The 11228-nt window shown below is 42.8% G+C and overlaps 1 pseudogene; it reads left to right on the top strand.

Annotated features, from left to right (window-relative positions):
• The first annotated feature begins 8566 nt into the window (after nt 1-8566).
• On the top strand, nt 8567-10730 carry LOC127648123 (alpha-ketoglutarate-dependent dioxygenase alkB homolog 7, mitochondrial-like; annotated as a pseudogene).
• Nucleotides 10731-11228: the final 498 nt, after the last annotated feature.

Here is an 11228-nt window from a genome sequence, read left to right as displayed (position 1 = left end):
CCAGACGCTCCTAAGAAAATATAAAAAAGAATACCCAAAAAAACAAAAAACGTCCAAGGAGTGGGGGGTGGGGGGCAGGCAGACCAAAGAGGGCACAAGGGACAAACAGACAGTCCAAGGGAGCACAAGGGGCAAACAGACAGTCCGAGGGGGCACAAGGGGCAGACAGGCAGTCCAAGGGGGCACAGAGGGCAAGAAGGCAGTCCAAGGGGGCACAGGGGGCAGACAGGAAGTCCAAGGGGGCACAGAGGGCAAGAAGGCAGTCCAAGGGGCCACATGGGGCAGACAGGAAGTCCAAGGGGGCACAGGGAGCAGACTGGCAGTCCTCAGGGAGCACAAGACGGGGAGTGGGTCAGGTGGCCTGGGAGCTGGCCACAGGACAGGGACAGGGGGCCTGGGAGGCGGTCACAGGACAGGGACAGGATCAGGAGGCCTGGGAGGCAGCCAAAGGACAGGGACAGGTTCAGGAGGCCTGGGAGGTGGCCACAGGACAGGGACAGGTTCAGGAGGCCTGGGAGGCGGCCACAGGACAGGGACCGGTTCAGGAGGCCTGGGAGCTGGCCACAGGACAGGGACCGGTTCAGGAGGCCTGGAAGCTGGCCACAGGACAGTTTTGGGAGGTCTGGGAGTCGGCTTCAGGACCACAGCCATGGGGAACTCCGAGGGCGGAGCCGAGGTAGGCGGAGCCATGGAGGGTGGAGCCGTGGAAGACCCAGGTGGCAGAACCATGGGTGGCTCAGGAGGTGGAACCGTAGAAGGCTCTGGAGTCGGAGCCGTGGGAGGCGGAACCATGGAAGGCTCTGGAGGCAGAGCCGAGGGAGGCTCAGGAGGCGGAGCCGTGGGGGGCTCAGGAGGTGGAGCCAAGGGAGGCTCAGGAGGCGGAGCCGTGGGAGGCGGAACCATGGAAGGCTCTGGAGGCAGAGCCGAGGGAGGCTCAGGAGGCGGAGCAGTGGGGGGCTCAGGAGGTGGAGCCGAGGGAGGCTCAGGAGATGGAGCTGAGGGAGGCTCTGGAGACGGAGCTGAGGAAGGCTCTGGAGGCAGAGCTGAGGGAGGCTCAGGAGGCAGAGCCGTGGGAGGCGGAACAATGGAAGGCTCTGGAGGCTCAGGAGGCGGAGCTGAGGGAGGCTCAGGAGGCAGAGCTGAGGAAGGCTCAGGAGGCGGAGCTGAGGAAGGCTCAGGAGGCGGAGCTGAGGAAGGCTCGGGTGGCGGAGCTGAGGAAGGCTCGGGTGGCGGAGCTGAGGAAAGCTCGGGTGGCGGAGCCGTAGAAGGCGAAGCCGCGGAAGGCTCGGGAGGCAGAGCCGAGGGAGGTGGCACCGTAGGAGGCTCTAGAGGCGGGGCCCTGGAGGCGGAGCCGTAGGAGGCTCTGGAGGCGGAGCCGAGGGAGATGGTGCCGTAGGAGGCTCTAGAGGCGGAGGCCTGGAAGGCTCTGGAGGTGGAGCCGAGGGAGGTGGCGCCATAGGAGGGTCTAGAGGCGGAGGCCTGTAAGGCTCTGGAGGTGGAGCCGAGGGAGGTGTCGGCATAGGAAGGTCTAGAGGCGGAGCCCTGGAAGGCTCTGTAGGCGGAGCCGTAGGAGGCTCGGGAGGCGGAGCCCTTGGAGGCTCGAGAGGTGGAGCCGTAGGAGGCTCGGGAGGCGGAGCCCTTGGAGGCTCGAGAGGTGGAGCCCTGGGAGGCAGAGCCATGGAAGGCTCAAGAGGCGGAGCCCTGGGAGGCTCGAGAGGTGGAGCTCTGGATGGCTCGAGAGGCGGAGCCCTGGAAGGCGGAGCCCTGGGAGGCTTGAGAGGTGGAGCTCTGGATGGCTCGAGAGGCGGCGCCCTGGAAGGCGGAGCCCTGGGAGGCTCGAGAGGCGGAGCCCTGGGAGGCTCGAGAGGCGGAGCCCTGGATGGCTCGAGAAGCGGAGCTCTGGATGGCGGAGCCCTGGAAGGCTCGAGAGGCGGAGCCCTGTGAGGCCCGAGAGGCGGAGCCCTGGGAGGCTTGAGAGACGGAGCCCTGGGAGGCTCGAGAGGCAGAGTCCTGGTAGGTTTGAGAGGCGGAGCCCTGGTAGGCTTGAGAGGCGGAGCCCTGGGTGCCTCGAGAGGCGGAGCCCTGGGAGGCTCGGGTGGCTTGAGAGGTGGAGTCCTGGAAGGCTCGAGAAATGAAGCCCTGGGAGGCTCGAGAGGCGGAGCCCTGGAAGGCTCGGGAGGCGGAGCCCTGGAAGGCTTGGGAGGCTCGAAAGGCGGAGGCACTTGGATGGTCGAGGCTACAGGCGCTGGCTCTGGGACGGTCGAGGCTACAGGCGTTGGCTCGCTGACCGTGGCAGGCGTAGGCTCTGGCTCGCTGACCGTGGCAGGCGTAAGCTGGGGAGCGGAAGCCTTTCTTCTCCTCCTCCTCCTCCGGGCGGACGAGACTGGCAGCGCTGGTTCGTTGACCAAGGCAGTCGTGGGGGTTGGCTCGCTGGCAGGCGGGGCAGGACGGGGCAGGACAGGCCATGGACGAGTGGGGGGTCACCACTGTGGGAGGAGAGGCAGGGTCCTCCTCGACGACGCCCACAGTGAACAGCGAGCCGCATGCCAGCAGAATCTCCTCCACGGTGGCAACCGCTCCTTGAGCGAACTGGTCAGGTTGTCCCGGAAGAAAACCACCAGGGAGGAGTCTGGGAAGTCCGTGGCACTCGCTAGCTCAAGAAAATCACGGACATGGTCCTCCACCGGACGGCTTTCTTGCCTCAAATTCAGCAAACGACAGTTTGCTTGTAGAACCGCTAGATCCATAATGGTCGATTGTTCTGTTAAGAATGCAGACGAGGGCAGAAGAGGAGTGGGGATCTAACTGCGGGTTCTTTATTAATCAAAGTGGAAACAAAACAAACAGGAACAAATGAAACATCCACGGGGGGAAACTATAACTAAAACATGAAAACATCGGAGGTACACGGAACTGGATGAACACGACAGGATGACAACGGCAAGACAGGCAACAGCGCAAACATCAGAACATAAACACATCTGAAACATTCAACAATCGACAGAGGAATGGAGAAACAAACAGGGTTTAAATACACAGACACAGGATGATCACAAACGACAATTAGGTGCGAACAATGACAGAGTGATGAGGGCCGGGAATCATGGGAATTGTAGTGCAACACGGGGCAGACAACAGGGGATCGTGACAGTAATACATTAAGTATTCTGGTCTGAATACATATATATAAATATATATATACACTTCAAGCCATGTACGAGGTTATCCTGGAAGATAGATTGCTTCCTTCTGTTCTGACAATGTCCCCAACTCTGAGGATTGGTTTTTCCAGCAGGACAATTCTCCAATCAAGGTGTGGATGGAGGACCACCGGATCAAGACCCTGTCATGGCCAGCCCAGTCTCCAAACCTGAACCCCATTGAAAACCTCTGGAATGTGATAAAGAGGAAGATGGATGGCCACAAGCCATCAAACAAAGCCGAGCTGCTTGAATATGAAGACGCATGGAAGCTGTGATTGAAAATCAGGATTACATATATATAAAAGAATAAAAGAACAAATATTGATTTCTGAACTCTTCCTAAATTAAAACATTAATATTGTGTTGTTTAAAAATGCTTGTTTTCTTTGCATTATTTGAGGTCTGAAAACACTAAATATTTTTTGTTATTTTGACCAGTTGTCATTTTTCTGCAAATAAATGCTCTAAATGACAATATTTTTATTTGGAATTTGGGGCGAAATCTTGTCAGTACTTTATAGAATAAAGCAAAAATTTTAATTTGACTCAAACACATACATATAAATAATAAATCCAGAGAAACTGATGAGAGAGAGAGAGAGAGAGAGAGAGAGAGAGAGAGAGAGAGAGAGAGAGAGAGAGAGAGAGAGAGAGAGACTTTTTTTGACTTTCAAAAACCTTCTATTTTAAAACATTACTTTAAAAAAAAAATCCTCCTTCTTTCCTTCAATTTCAATTATTCAATTGTTCAAAAAAAACAACAAACAAACAAACAAAACATATAATAACAATAATTACCAGTGAAAAACTAGACTACCAGATTCATGAACATTGCATTTTAACACCTCATATCATTACAAATAAAATAAAAAATGTTGTTTGTTGATAATACGTGTACTCAGTAACTACTCGAGATTTGACCAATGATTTAAACAACATCACCAAGTCAACATTTTGGTTTTCATTCTTGTACTGATGGGATTTCAAAATAGCCAATTTTGCTTGTCCCAACAAAAAATTTGTAAGCTTACACTCACTTTGCCAAGAAGGTCTATACCTATTTCTAAGTATAAACAATGTCTTGTTGAATAAAAACCCTAGTTTAGACATTATTTCATCAAGCAACACAAACAAAGGCACTAAACAAAAACAATCACAAAATGATTAACATTGAAAAACATTAACAATATCATTAAAAGGACATGTAGATGAAACCAATGTATTAAACCTGGAAACCAAATTATTAGTGGCCACTATACCATGAATGATCCTCCATTGAAGATCCCCACATCTCTTTGGTATTGGAGGTTTATAAAGTCTCCAAGAAGGCGTAACTTCCTCAGGGACAGAAAGATAAGCCCCCCATTTACTATCAACCATTTACTATCTTTTACACATATATGATACAAAATCTTTTTTCCAAGGGATTGAAAAACCAAAGCTTCATACCCCTTCAACAAGAGAACCTGACCACTTTCATTCATTTCCAACATTTTGGATTTAACTTTTAAAGCAGGAAACGTCTGAGGCACTGCATCATTGTGAATAAACTCATTTAAAAAGGACGAGAATTCAGGCAGAAAAGAGACTTTAAGACTATTGACAAAACCTTCCATAGTCCTTACAGATCTAAGACCAACTTGGTCAACGAGTGTCTGTACACTTTTCCATTGACTGTTGTGTAAATCAATCATTCTAATTACCCCCGCTTTTGAAAACATTGCAATAAATGAATTCAGTACATTTGATTGTATTTTAAACAATGGATTAAAAACAAAAGTTTCAAGATGTTCATTGTTATCTCTTGATATCTTAAACAGTCCCCATACTTTCAGTACAGATGCATAAAAATAAGCAAAAGACAAATGAGTTTCTGGATAACTGTCATATCCAGCTTGACATTGGTCATATTTTTAAGCAAAATGAGGCTGAATGTGGTGGTGGAAGCCAGTGATGAACATTCCAGAAAAAGTATTCTTTTGTAGAAGAAATCTTTGGGAGGGTTCAAAACTGTGAGTTTATGCCACAGCATTGAAGCTGCCAGATTGTTAATGATTAAAACACTTCTTCTGTATGAGAGCTGTGGAAGAATCCATCTTCACCTCTGGATTCTCCCTACCACCTTGTCAGAAAGTCCTTCCCAGTTTACTCATCAATCCCAAAGTAGATCCCAAGGATTTTAAAACCATCTTGAGTCCATTGACACTGTTGAGGTAATTGAGGAAGTCCCATTTCCCTCCATTCTCCCATCAAAAATGTTGTAAATTTATACATTCTATATCTTATCCCAAGAGACTTCCCAGGATTCAAATCTAAAACAGCTTTTGAAATCTCAGGAAAATTAAGAGAACTCTAAATCTTTTTTATCTTGCTCTAAAATCTGAGGAAGGTTACATAAGAACTCATTTACAGCTGATTCTTCACATAATTCTACCTTATACAATTGTTCATAAAATAACAAAGCAACAGCATTTATTTCTTGTTGATCAGTTATTTCTTGACCATTGGAATGTTTTAAGTAATGAAATTATTTCTTATCTCTGGACTTTTTTTCTAGTCCAAAAAAAAGCTGTAAGAGCACCCATTTTATTTAAATTAGTGTATTTGGCTCTAATCAAAGCTCCTTTTCCCCTATCTTCCAAAAGATTCTTTAAAATAAATTTCTTTCTTTCAATATCTGTGAGAGATGAATCATCATTATTGGCTTTAAAGTTTGACTGAAGTATTTTTTGATCCAGAATCTTCATTTCCTATTTAAGGTCTCTAGTACTGTGAGCAGTATACTGCAGAAATGTTTTATCTGTACTTTGCCTATAACCCACCACTGACTTGAAAACTGTCTTTCCTCTCTCCAAGCTTCCCAAAAAGAATGAAAATCAGGAATAAAATAATTATCCTGGAGTAAGTTATTATTAAAATGCCAATATGAAGAATAAGATTTAATAAAAGGAACAGAAACAGTCATAGATATATAGTGGTGATCAGACAAGAAATTTGGAGAAATAGAGACACCAAAAAATCTGTCCGAATTATTAACTTTCACTTTAACTTTTTGGTGGTGGTGTAGTGGTCTAAGCACATAACTGGTAATCTGGTAATCAGAAGGATGCTGGTTCGAGCCCCACAGCCACCACCATTGTGTCCTTGAGCAAGGCACTTAATCCAGGTTGCTCTGGGGGGATTGTCCCTGTAATAAGTGCACTGTAAGTTGCTTTGGATAAAAGCGTCTGCCAAATGTATATAAATATATATAAATATAAGTTGTGCTGCTGACATTCAATTAGAATTCAGTTTAAGCCAGGTATACTGCCTAACCCATAAATTAGTAAAACCATGATAATTAATTAAAGATCTAAGTGCTTCAGCTGAAGAAGGATGAGGTTCCTCATGATTCATATCCACAGCAGATATAGCTTCAGAGAGTTCTTTTTTTTTTTTAAAGGTATACGGTCAATCCCTATATTTGGTGCATAGACATTAAAAAAAGTAAAATAAGAATCCCCTAAGGTAACATCCACTCGCAAAATCCTACCAGAAATTATTTCAGACACAAAAGCCTGACTATTTACCCGTAATGAAAGATGTATTGCAACACTTGCGCTTAAGTTTGAACCATGACTAAGCAGTGCACTACCCTTCCATTCGGTCATCCATTGCACTTGATTTTGAACATTTGTATGGGTCTCTTGTAATAGCATTATATCTGCCTTTTTAATTGCAAATAATCAAATAATACAGCTCTCTTCTCTGTGCCCCGCCAACCATTAAAATTAATTAATTAAAGAGAGACAGAGAGATCTTTTTATCTTTATTGTTATTTGTTACGATTTTATTATTATTATTTGTCTTGTCATTATCTGTTTTGTGTATTAATGCTTTGGCAATATTGTATGTAAACACAATCATGCCAATAAAGTACTTGAAAATTGAAATTGAGAGAGAGAGAGAGAGAGAGAGAGAGAGAGAAAATCACATCAAATTAGATGTTTTTAAAAAGGGAGAAATAATATTTATATGCCTGTATTCCAATATGTGTCACACTGAACTAGCCTCCAACAAGTCAATTAAGCCACACATTTTACAGTAGTTAATTACATGAGGTTTTTCTGTCATTGTTTGGACTCTGATTACTTGAAGTAAATTTCCCTCTTTCAGTCTCTGCAGTAGGACTTCTTTCACTTATATAAACACTTTCTCAAGTGACATAACATCACAGTAAAATTGTTCCTCCCACTCCTATCATTTAAGCTGATGTGTAGGCTATACTGCTGTATGAAAGAGCTACAGAAAAACTAACACAAACAATGTATGTGTTCTATGGCTGTGTTCTTAGTTGTTTCAGTCATTGCAATCTTGTTATCCTTGCTGTAGCGTGGATATACAGAATTCCAGAGCCACGTATCAGCACTCAGTGTTTAACAGCCTGTAAATCTCACAGACTAACAGACTGATTAATTCCATTTTACTACCACAAACAGCATTGCCTGACAATTACAATTACAAATAATGACCATAATTACAGCCTTATGGGCAAATTGATGATAGAAATCAGTCAGTGAAGTTTGTGAGCGTATGTGTGTGATAGAGAGAGAAATTGTACACATGCTACTGTAAATTAACAAAAGAACAGGGTAATAATGGTGTGTAGCACAGTCATCAGAGATGGGTAGGCTACAGAGGATTGCATTGTCACACTTCTGGATAATAATAGATAGGCCTACCAAAGAAGAGGTGTGTGTGTGTGGGGGGCTTATTTCATTTACGTTCAACGTTCTATTAACGTTCAATAAATATTAATAATAAAAAAATGGCAGTATTACAAGTGGAGTCTGGAACTAATTAATGTATCATTAACGCTTTAAGTTGAAGAGGCACCAGGGAAAGTAGTGTGGTGCTCTCTTGTGGTGAAAAGCAAGATTGCACGTTAAATAATAAACATTAGTGCATATGCACATAGCATAAAAATAAATAAATATCGCAGTGCTGATGAGAAGTCTTTAGCTGCGAGATTATCATTAAATCGGTCTCGGCAGTCCTAAATAGGCTATCACTGGCCGCCGAAATATCTTCAATGGGAGAACCATTGCATTGTTCTTTCCCTGCTGTCCGGAATCCAGTGCAAATAGACGAATCCACCAGTTGAGAAACACTGTGTTAGATGACAAGATATATATATATATCTATATATGTATATATAATTATCCAAACTTTGTCGTTTACCAGTGTAGCCTACTGTTGATTTCACCAGCAATTCTAGGATTTCAAAATGGCGCACTCTTAATGACAACATGAGACATGCGATACATTTTTGAATATCGTGGAGTAGATTATGACAATGTAAGGTGTTATGTTTCCAGGACAGAATGAGACTACTTATTACAGTAACGGTACAAGCACAGAGGAAATCTTTCCAAAGCCTTTCATATTATATGTTTACCTCGAAAAGTTTAGCTCTGCGAAAAGACCCTGAGTGCATAGAGTGCAAGCAAGTGGTCGCATGGATCGTCGCAGCAATTTTGTCAGCAATGCGGGAACAGGTTGAATTTCATGAGTGAGGATGAAGAGAACGTTCTTTTTAAATAAGTAGAAAAAGGACTTAGAAAAAAAAATACTAGGAAAATTAACCCTCCCAACCCTGGGTATACCTCAGAATGACATTACTGTGTGTGATTTGGTTGAGAAGAACAAAACTCAGTATTTATTATTAATAGTATTTTTATCATTATTACTGATTTTATAGTTAATATTATGATAATTAACAGCAACAACCCTAATTCAGAAAATATGAATAAGAAATTCATAGAAGTGATTCTAAATATGTAGGTTTTGCATGTGCAAAAATAAATGAAACATGTACACATTTAAATCACACGTTTACTGTAATTCCAAAAGCTTTTTGTGTTATTTGCAATGCAAACAATAATTTCTGACTTCTACATTATGAATTGTCCAAAATACAAAAGTAGCAGACATTTCGAAAAAAGTTCATGACCAATTCTATTGATATTTCTCACTTCACGCTGTTAGTTTTTAAGAATACATTACTTCTGGTCGGGCAGTCGCATATGGTCTAGTCGCACGAGTTGAAATATTTTATTGCAGCCAAGTCTTAAATTGGATCCGAAAATGTAACATCCGGAGATGGTCGGAACCTCACGCAGCCCCCGTGCGACTCCCCATTGGAAAATAATGACATCCGGTCTGTCCTCTGTCATTTGTCGGATGCAGTGAAAAGGCGGCTTAGCATCTCTTCAATGACACCCACGGTGTAAAGCTGTATAAAGTTTGTAGATTCCATCTGGTTTTCCACAATTTATGTTGTCTGGAGTTTTTAGTCCAATTAATGTTCTTGGAATTATATTTTTTCAATGTTTTGTCTGCAGAACGATCCAAGAACACTTCAACTGCAGTTGAACCCATTGAAAAGACTGAATGCCTATCCCTAACAGCCTCGTTGTCATTCTCGTCAAAAATCAAAGATGGCGCTGCTGTGAGTAAGATTTGTGGGGGAACCTGTTTGAAAACAGTATTTGCGATTTCATTTGTTGCTGCTTGTAAAGCAAAAAGTAGTTAATTAGTTTTTACATCACATCTTATGCAGGTTTATTACTGAAGGATCTGGAAATGTTAACGTCAAGATTTAATACTATAATTCTGTGATCTGATACAATAAGTAACTAAACATTGGTGTGGCAGCTTTCATTTGAGCTCTTTCCGGAGTTTTTGATTAAAGTTGGAGTTAAACTGTGGAGGAAGTAGGACCACCAGGAACTGAATTGTGCACCCTGAAGGTTTTATTTGCATTTCCTTAATATTTTTTCATCTGACATTGTTAATTGTCCACTCAGGCCATTCATGACTACAGAGAAACAGAGCGCTTGCAGTGGGGAGATTTGTGTGAAAGAATCTTAACACACAGAGCAGTTGCATTTCCTGAGGGTAGTCCATTTCTGGAGCTTGTTCATATTTTGGACCTGGACAATGCAAACTACATCAACCCCTATATCGACAGGGTGAAGGTCTGTCTCTCATCCACAGTTAGATGTGTGATTATTATTACAGTATTGTTGTTTAGCATGATTCTCTACTTTCAGTTCTTTGGAATCATGTCTGAGTCTGTTGTCTGATATTGTTATGAGACTTGTCTCAGTGAATAATTCTTCTGCAGATTGGGTGGATTTGCTTTTGAGTCGTTTTTCGCTTTACATATTGAGGAGTGAACCAAGTACCTTCCACTTTGGGTATTTACATATAACAAATAGATAGCTACAGGTGAACAACCATATTAAAAATACAGAACAACCTTAGGCTTATACCATGTAAAATTTGCTATCCTGGTGTCGCAGTATAGCAAATTTGATATAGATATGATATAGAATACTTTTTTGCTTCTCTAAACAGGGACAATGCAAGGTTTAAATACACACATGAAATCCTGAAGATAAAGAGTCCTTTTTCTCAGGACAGGATTCACAACATTGCTGCATCTCTGTGATCTGTCGGAATCTCCCAGTTAAAAACAACTAGAGGAAGTTTCGCTGCATCAACACTGGACTTAACTTTCCACCTGCCCTGAATGGAAACTATGTGACTTCTATTGGTGTCAGATCTGGATAATCTGTATTGTTTGCCTTACAGATATTCTCACATGGGGAAAAGATTTTATTGTTTTTCTGAAATAAACTTAAAGAAATAGCAAACAACCATCTAAGAAAAAAAGACTGTAAATTGTAAATGCAAATCATTAAAAGTATAAATCATTAATGTGATGTGAGAAGAAAAAAGAGGAAATTGAATAACAGTAAATTGTACTTTTTGTGTACTATATCTAATATAAATATACAGTGTGTTCAGAAAGTATTCAGACCCCTTCATTTTTTTGTATTTTATGTTGCAGCCTTATGCTAAAATTCTTTAAATCAGGGGTCTTCAACAATTTTCGATCCAAAAACCCATTGGTGATTGAGCCGGGACCCCTGTTATATATTTGTTACATATTGTATAAAGTGGAGTATTGCATTTTAT

The sequence above is a fragment of the Xyrauchen texanus genome, chromosome 8 (genome assembly GCF_025860055.1).
Source record: "Xyrauchen texanus isolate HMW12.3.18 chromosome 8, RBS_HiC_50CHRs, whole genome shotgun sequence".
NCBI classification, from domain to species: Eukaryota; Metazoa; Chordata; class Actinopteri; order Cypriniformes; family Catostomidae; genus Xyrauchen; species Xyrauchen texanus.
The sequence above is the reverse complement of the archived record's forward strand: the minus strand, read 5'-3'. Positions and strand labels throughout refer to the sequence as shown.